Below are 8,299 nucleotides of genomic sequence, written 5' to 3' on the forward strand. Positions count from 1 at the left end.
TGAACGGACCTTTGAAGTTCAAATGAGGCAAAGGGGGCAGGATTTCTCAATGGCACGGAATTTACTAAAGCAGACATGGAGCAGTATAGCGCAACAGGAAACTGCATTCAATATGCAGTATGGCCGAGTAGAAAGAGGACGTGCCTCGAGCAGATTGGTGCATTTATCAGTCATGGAATTTGTCCATATTTCATTCCACCTGCTCATGAAGGACAACAGAATATCAGAGAAGATCAATTTTGTTTACTGACACAATCACGTTATAGCAGAGACCCATACCAAGCAGTTAGAGCGGTTGGTGATCCACTATGATCCCTCCACGCATAGGTTAGCAGAGATATTTTGTAATGAAGCACCATATATACCCAGAACAAAGATGTAATCAGAGATGATGAGTGTTAGATGAAGGTGACTCTGTTGTAAGGTTCAACTTCTGGAGACTATAACTACTTTGTAACCTGCAGCGTCTGGTCTTCATTTCCAACTAATACAAGCTTCTTTTCTTGTCAATTGCTTACTTTCCACTTCTTCTTCTTGTTCCAGGCTGTGCCTGTTTTGCATTTGTTCATGTGCTGTGAATGTTTAGCATTCAGAGGGGTTGTCATCCCACCTCTGTGTTAGGATTTAGCATGTATCATTGAACATGTATGCAAGTTTCTGTTGTTTAATGCATAAATAGCTGTTATCCTGTCTGTGTATTAGAAACTAGATTTACAGACCTTTTAACTGGTTGCAGTCGGCCATCACAGGGTCCTGTGCATCTGCTAATGTGGTCAGTCTTCTCCATTATCACCTTATCCTCAAACTGTGAGTAATTGGTGGTTAAAAGCCTTGTAGCCTGGGGGTGTTCACCCATGTCTGGGGTCAATCATAGTAGAAGTGGTTATCTAGCTTGAATATGCAGCATTCGTGTCATTCATCCACCATTTATCCAACTATTTTGTTGAATTTGTAATGTTCCCGAGCATCACCGATATGCAACCTAGGTGAGTTTCTTGGGGTGATAACATTAAATGGCGCCGTTGCCGGGGAGAAGAGAATCGAAGCTCAGCTTCCCTGGGAGACGACACAACTTCAAGCTTTGATGACAGACAAGGTTTGAACACAAACTTTGGTTGTAATCATCTGTCTGGCGACTCCACTGGAGGAAGGCCATCCTTTGGCGACTCCACATTGAAGTTCTGGTCTAGTTCGTGAAGCATGCTCGGAGAAATCTTCAGAAATCACTAGCTGGCCAGTGCCTGATCCTGAGAGGATCGATAAGTAGAAGAAACTTTGCGGAAGGGAGCATCAGGATCAGGTAAGCCTTAAAGAATTTTTATGTGTCTTTGTTAGTGAAGTTCACCTTCAGAGATTCATGCAGCTCCTTGTTATTCATTTCCCTTTCGGACCTCAGATGAAAGAATCATCCATGTTGTCTATCGTATTCCTCTATTTCTGCCATTCCATTCATTGATTCATTCTACTTAGTCCACTAGTATCTTTTTACCTTACCTCAGTCATGGCAAGCCAACAAGCTCTTACAAAGATAGAAAGAATAGTTGCTGCTAGATATGGGCCCTTAGTTTTGCCTACCCCTTTGAATGCCATGCCTGTAGGAGATTATATGGAATATATGCCTAAGTTCACTAGTGCAGAAGGAGTATCAGCTGAAGAGCACCTTGAATCCTTTTATAACTTTGCTGATAACCTGGATATCTATGAAGAAGATGTATGGATGAGGGTTTTTGTCCAAAGCCTAGATGGGGATGCTAGAAAATGGTTCAATGAATTACCCCCTAAGACTATTGCAGACATTGAGGCCCTAGATGATGTGTTTTTAAAGCACTGAGGAGATAAGGAAGATCTGCTCTATGATCATACTGAGTCTGGGAACTTTCAGAAGGGTGGTCTCTCATCATCCTCAGAGCATGAGATTGAAGAGTTAGCCAGGATGACTGAGTTTTTGGCCTCTGAAGTTTCCAAGTTAAAAGCTGAGCAACATTTTGTAGAAGCAGGAGCTCATTGTTCCATTTCTTTTTCAACTTCAAATCAATATAGAGAAGCCAATGAGCATGTGCAGATCTTGCAGAGAAAAAGAGATACAAATGAAGATAAAGGGGAGAGGCCCCTTTTACAGAATATAGTCATGGAAGAGGTGCAGCAAGAGGAGGAGGTCCATGGTTTGGGAGGTGCTCCTTTCCTAACCAGAGCTGCATATGAAGAAGCATTAGCAAGAGGCACTGCTTGTCAGTTTGTTGTGCCTGCAGAACAACAAGCTGATCAGCAGCAGCAATCAGCACAAGGCACCTTCATCCTCCAAGAATTCGAGCCTAAGGCCAGCACATCTCCTAATGGCTATGCAGATCTGCCAATTTTACAGCCTGCTTTGGTCCCCAGTCCAGTAATCAATAAGGGAGAAGAAAGCTCCCCATCATCTTTTGCTTCTCTGTCCGCTCAAATGACAATCCCTCCAAGTTGCCCCCTGAACACTGAGGCCGGCCATAATTCAAAGTCCGAGGCTGATACTGATCAAATCAATCTTGATATTCTCAGGCCTGCCCAGTTGGCCCCCACGCAGATTAAAGTGGCAGCATATCAGATGACAGACAAAGGTGTACAGTTGTGGGACTCCTCCTTGGATGAGGAATGTTCTGAGAAAAGTGAAGGAGCAGATAATGTCTCTGTGTCCCCTGCACAAGAACACCTTGGTTCACCATTCATATTAGTTGTGCAGACCACAAACAACACAAAGAAGTACACAACAGTCATTGTTTTTCAGCAGGTGTACAGAGGCTCCAGTAAAGAACATCCAAGGAGGAGCACACATAGAAAGGGAATGAAGTTCAAGCCTCCTCTACCTGATGAGCTCAAATGCCCCAAACTTTTTGAGGTGGAGGATCAAATAAATCCTGTCCTGCTGATCTATGATGAACCGGCTGACAGGCAGCAATTTTTGGTGGCCCAGCAAATGGGCAATTTTTGAAGTTATGTTTTCAAGCTTTAATGTTTGTAATTAAGTTCTTTTACAGTTTTCTGTTGAATTCTTAGTTGAATCCATGCCCAATGGACACTAGGCAAGTGTTTTTATAGCTATTTTTGTGTGAAGGCATCAGTCTGTAGGTTCTTGAGACCTCACAGGGAGGATCTCATCCCCAGAGGGAGCTAGTGTTAGCTCTGCTACAAAACGAGGATTCCCTATGGTCAGAGACAGGCTTGGTCTGCTTGGTTGTGCTCAAAAGGGTTCAAGGCATACATAGATAGTGTTCAAAATCCTCTTAAGGATAATTCAAAGTCAAAACTATCGCAAGAGGAAAGCTCTTGGGAGAGCACAAATACACTATCGGGAGGCCTAAAACACTCCAAAACCATGAAAAAACCCAAATCGCAGGCTTAACAGCCCAAATGCGCGAGAATCATTCGATCTGGCCGATCAACGGTCCAGATCGCATCGGTGGGTCGCAATCGGCGCAGACACGCAGTGGCAGCGACGCAAGACACCGCCGATCAGCGATCGCCGATGATCAGATCGGCGGGTCGCAGAGGAGGACTTACAAATAGGCACGGGACACTGCCGATCAACGATTGCGATCAGATCGCATTGACGGGTCGCATCGGCGTATCGCATCGGCGCTTCACCAAGGGTCGAGCCTTTCACACATACATATTTGCGATGCGATAACCGGACCTGACAGTTATATAATACCCTATTGCATATTATTTCAGTTCCACCAGCGGCCCATTTTCCCATGTTTTCAATGTTTTCCGAGCATAAGTCAAAATGCATCGCATCGGCGGAGATTGCATCAGCAATATCGCAATCGGGAAAACCAAGGGTACACAACATTTTCATATATGCGCGCTATGCGATGAAACCCGGACCCGATGGGTTTCCAAAGAAAAACTATTTAACATTTGAAGTCCGCCAAAGGAAATTTTTCGTGTTTTGCAGCGTTTTTTATAGATTTTCAAATAAAGGGAGAAGCCGGCTATGATATGCGACTGTGACCCAAAAGGTGGACCCGATAGAGAAAATATGCATGAACGAACCTTTGATGTTCAAATGAGGCAAAGGGGGTAGGATTTCTCAGTGGCACGGAATTTACTAAAGCAGACATGGAGCAGTACAGCGCAACAGGCAACTGCATTCAATACGTAGTATGGCCGAGTAGAAAGAGGACGTGCCTCGAGCAGATCGGTGCATTTATCAGTCATGGAATTTGTCCATATTTCATTCCACCTGCTTATGAAGGACAACAAAATATCAGAGAAGATCAATTTTGTTTACTGACACAGTCACGCTATAGCAGAGACCCATACCAAGCAGTTAGAGCGATTGGTGATCCATTATGATCCCTCCACGCATAGGTTAGCAGAGATATTTTGTAATGAAGCACCATATATACCCAGAACAGAGATGTAATAAGAGATGATGAGTGTTAGATGAAGGTGACTCTGTTGTAAGGTTCAACTTCTGGAGACTGTAACTACTTTGTAACCTGTAGCATCTGGTCTTCATTTCCAACTAATACAAGCTTCTTTTGATGTCAATTGCTTACTTTACACTTCTTCTTCTTGTTCCAGGCCGTGCCTGTTTTGCATTTGTTCATGTGCTATGAATGTTTAGCATTCAAAGGGGTTGTCATCCCACCTCTGTGTTAGCATTTAGCATGTATCATTGAACATGTATGCAGGTTTCTGTTGTTTAATGCATAGATAGCTGTCATCCTGTCTGTGTATTAGAAACTAGATTTACAGACCTTTTAACTGGTTGAAGCCGGCCATCACAGGGTCCTGTGCATCTGCTGGTGTGGTCAGTCTTCTCCATTATCACCTTATCCTACACCATCTTGACACCGGGGCTAGGAGACATAGTCCCTCCTGGACGAACTCCATTATCAACGTCTTGTTATTTTATGTTGCTGATGATTGTCATGTTCCTTCTTATTTATAGCATGCATCTGTGTTCATTTATGCTATTTTAAATGCAATTCTAATCACATCACGAAAGTAAAAGATCTTGGTTAAATCCGGAAGTTGAGTCAACTTGGATCACAGGAGCAAGTTTCTTCTCTCTCCTAATCATTCCCTTATCTCTTGGACAACCGCACGTGTGGAGGAGGATGAGTTTGATTGTTTTTTACTGAGCTGATTTGATCGATGTTTGACTAAGTTTGATTAAATGTTGACCGAGTTGATTCAATCTTTGTTTAACGATTTTGACTAGGAATTGACTCAAGTTGTTTAACTGTTGACCGCACGTTCGAAGTTTGATTGCAAGATTGAAGTTGATCGTAGACCTATTTAACCAAGCCAAGTTGACAAGCATTGACTTCTAGTTATTTTGGTTGGTTTAACCAGCATTAAATTTTTGCTATTTCGACCAGGATTTACTAGTATTTGGACTTGTATATTGGCATAGATTTCTAGACAAATTGTTGATTTGTGAACCTTGCTGAAGAATATTTTTTCCTAAAGAAAAGTGGTTGGGTTTTCTTCGAAGGTTGGGTTTCTTAAGGTAATATTAGTGTCTCTTTTGTGCATGGCTATCTTTCTATGATCTTCACTGTTTCTATTTCAATTACCGTTGAGATTTTCTGAGAATAATTATTCAATGATAGCAATGGCATAAAATATTGTGTAAAAAATTATTAGGAAGTAATTATTTGGCAAAAAATTGTATCTACTATACATCTTGTAAAACTTTCAACAAAATTCTCATTGCATCTTGACCACTCCTTTAAGGAATTCCCCACCCTTTTTTCTTAAGAGTTTTGGTTATTTGGAGTGATCATTATTGATGTATGCCCATGGCGAAGAGAGCCCTAGCTCTTGAGGACACATAGCCCATGTTTTATGCGTCTGGAAGCTTCTTGATGAGACACCCTACTGAAAGGGACAAAAGTTCCACTTTATGAGGTTTGCTACTTGGTCCTTACAAAATTTAAGAAGGACGTTTCTCCTTGGAGAGCTACATATCCACCTTAAGAGAAGATGTTGGAGGTTTCAAACCCTACATCTAGGGTTTTCTTGCCTTGTTTGAGGAGTTGGTTATGGATTTATCCACTTGGGGGCCTTTAAAGGCTAGATGTTCGACCTTTGACACATCTTGCTCCCTCTTTCATGGAGATGCCCCACTCTCTTGGGCTTATTTTGGTTGGTGACTTATACATGCGGTTTGAACACTTCATTATATGATGTGTTATAAATTTTAGTTAGTTGAAGGAAATGTTTCTTTACTCCTTGTTGGAGAGGTAAATCCCCTCTGCGGACAGAGGCGATCCCACTAGCCCAAAATTAGTCTAGCAACAATCAAACAATGCTATCACGCAAGTTCCTAATTGCAAATTAAAGGTGGATTATGAGAACCTACTTGGATTCCAACGCTAGTGTTGTAGAAGAGTTGACACTCCCTTTCCTTTGCTTCGGCCGATCACGATCCTCACGATCTCCGTGAATAGACACCTGCACATGCAAAGAACAACACGAATACAAGCATAAAATCCAATAGATGCAATTATATATCGGTCAGAAAAGATATAATTCAAACATCATCACAATGAACAACAAGAATGGAACCATAATGATAGTCATCTATTATTGATAATCAACAAAGGAGTATACAACCATAGTTCTGACGTCAAATCCTCCTTTGGTTGGGTGATTAACTACATATGTCTTGCAAAGCTTGTCGGGATCGGGATCAAGCCTCTCTCTCTCTTTGATTATGAATGCAAAGAAGACTCTTACAGCAATCTCTCAGACTTCTGACAATATCATTCTCCCTATGCTAAAAAACTAGCTTGTCAAATGCACCAGAACAAGCTTTTCTAGATGGAGGAGGAGGAAGAGATACAATGAATCCAGACATCCATGGGATAAGCATTATCCTCGAAAAGCTATTATGGATAGAGATACGATGAATCTCGACATCCATGAGATTGGCATTATCCTTGAAAAGCCTCTTGAGTCGAAAGGAAAAAACTTTCGGGCGTGCGTTTGTTAAAAAACTTTTCCAAACTTGGTTGGCGCGGGTAAGATTCTGAGACAGAGCGCCAACGGGCGTGCCCTCTTTGGAGAATTTCCCCCATTGGCGCGGGTGATACACTGTGGATTCGCGCCAATAGAAAAAGGGGACTTTTTAAAGATAATCTGCAGGAGATGTCTTCAAGGCATATGAAGTCCATATTTAGGGGAACATAATGCAAGTGTTTTCAAGTTATGTCACTTCTCACAGGTCCCGAAATGAGTCCTCCAAAGTGCGGGAAAGGGGTAATAGGGACGGTGACCAATGGTGACAAATTACTGTGTAACAGATGCCCCCTAAAGCATGAGGCCCGAGAGAGAGAGAGGGGTGAAATGCTTTACAAGAACACATGCAGCTGGCGCCGGAGAATCTGCATAGAGAGATACAACTGATAGCTCAAGTACGTGATATATGTGGTATGGGCGCAGCCATCCATAACAGAGTACATAATAATCTAGATCCATGGTATGGGCGCAGCCATCCGGTGAGGATCGATGAATAGACTCAGGCATGGTCGCAGCGATCCGGTGAATGAGTCATGTAACAATAATCCACAAAATCGCAGCCTGGATTCCAACAGACAAAATCCAGGGTCTTGCGCTCCATCTCGACCTGAACAAAAGTACAAGTTCAAGCATGTGAATATATGAGTTAAAGTCGAACATGCATGAACATCGTCTGATTACCAGTCAATAATGAAAACTGTTAACAGACGTGAGAGGTACCACCAATAATGACAATGGCCCTCAAGGTACTATAGGTACAATCTACGGCGTGTGAATCAGTGAGCTGGCGTCGAACACCCGTAGAATCATTCGATCGGAGGCCAATGATGAAAACCTCACGTCGAACACGAAGAACCTGCCATTGAGGCATGCAGGCTCCAAGGCACCGGAAGGGAGTCTCTAGATCAGTTTCCTGGATAATGAGCTGAAGTCGACAGGAAGTGACCTTGATCGAAGGTGGGCCATAGTGTTTCCCACATCATCGACACGAGACAGAGAAAGAATGTTGTGGTGGATCAGAATTATGTGAGCTATCAGAAGGAGGTTGTTATTCTGCAGAGGTCAACTTCTCTTGAACATATCGGCGGCACGATAGTGGAATTGGCAGTATTTGACATCAATGGATCAAAGGTCATGGTGACGAGGCAATGAGCAGATGAGAGGTCAAACAAGATTACCCAAATCCACGGAGGCAAGTGAAAAACGAGATGAGATGTCCCCACCCAGACACGAAAGCAGACAAGTGCCATGTTCAAGAGCGACACACTGCTGACACGACAATAATTAT

Source organism: Pinus tabuliformis, chromosome 4_2 (assembly GCF_031772625.1).
Source record: "Pinus tabuliformis cultivar Carrire ecotype Pingquan chromosome 4_2, CPIR1, whole genome shotgun sequence".
Taxonomy (NCBI): domain Eukaryota; kingdom Viridiplantae; phylum Streptophyta; class Pinopsida; order Pinales; family Pinaceae; genus Pinus; species Pinus tabuliformis.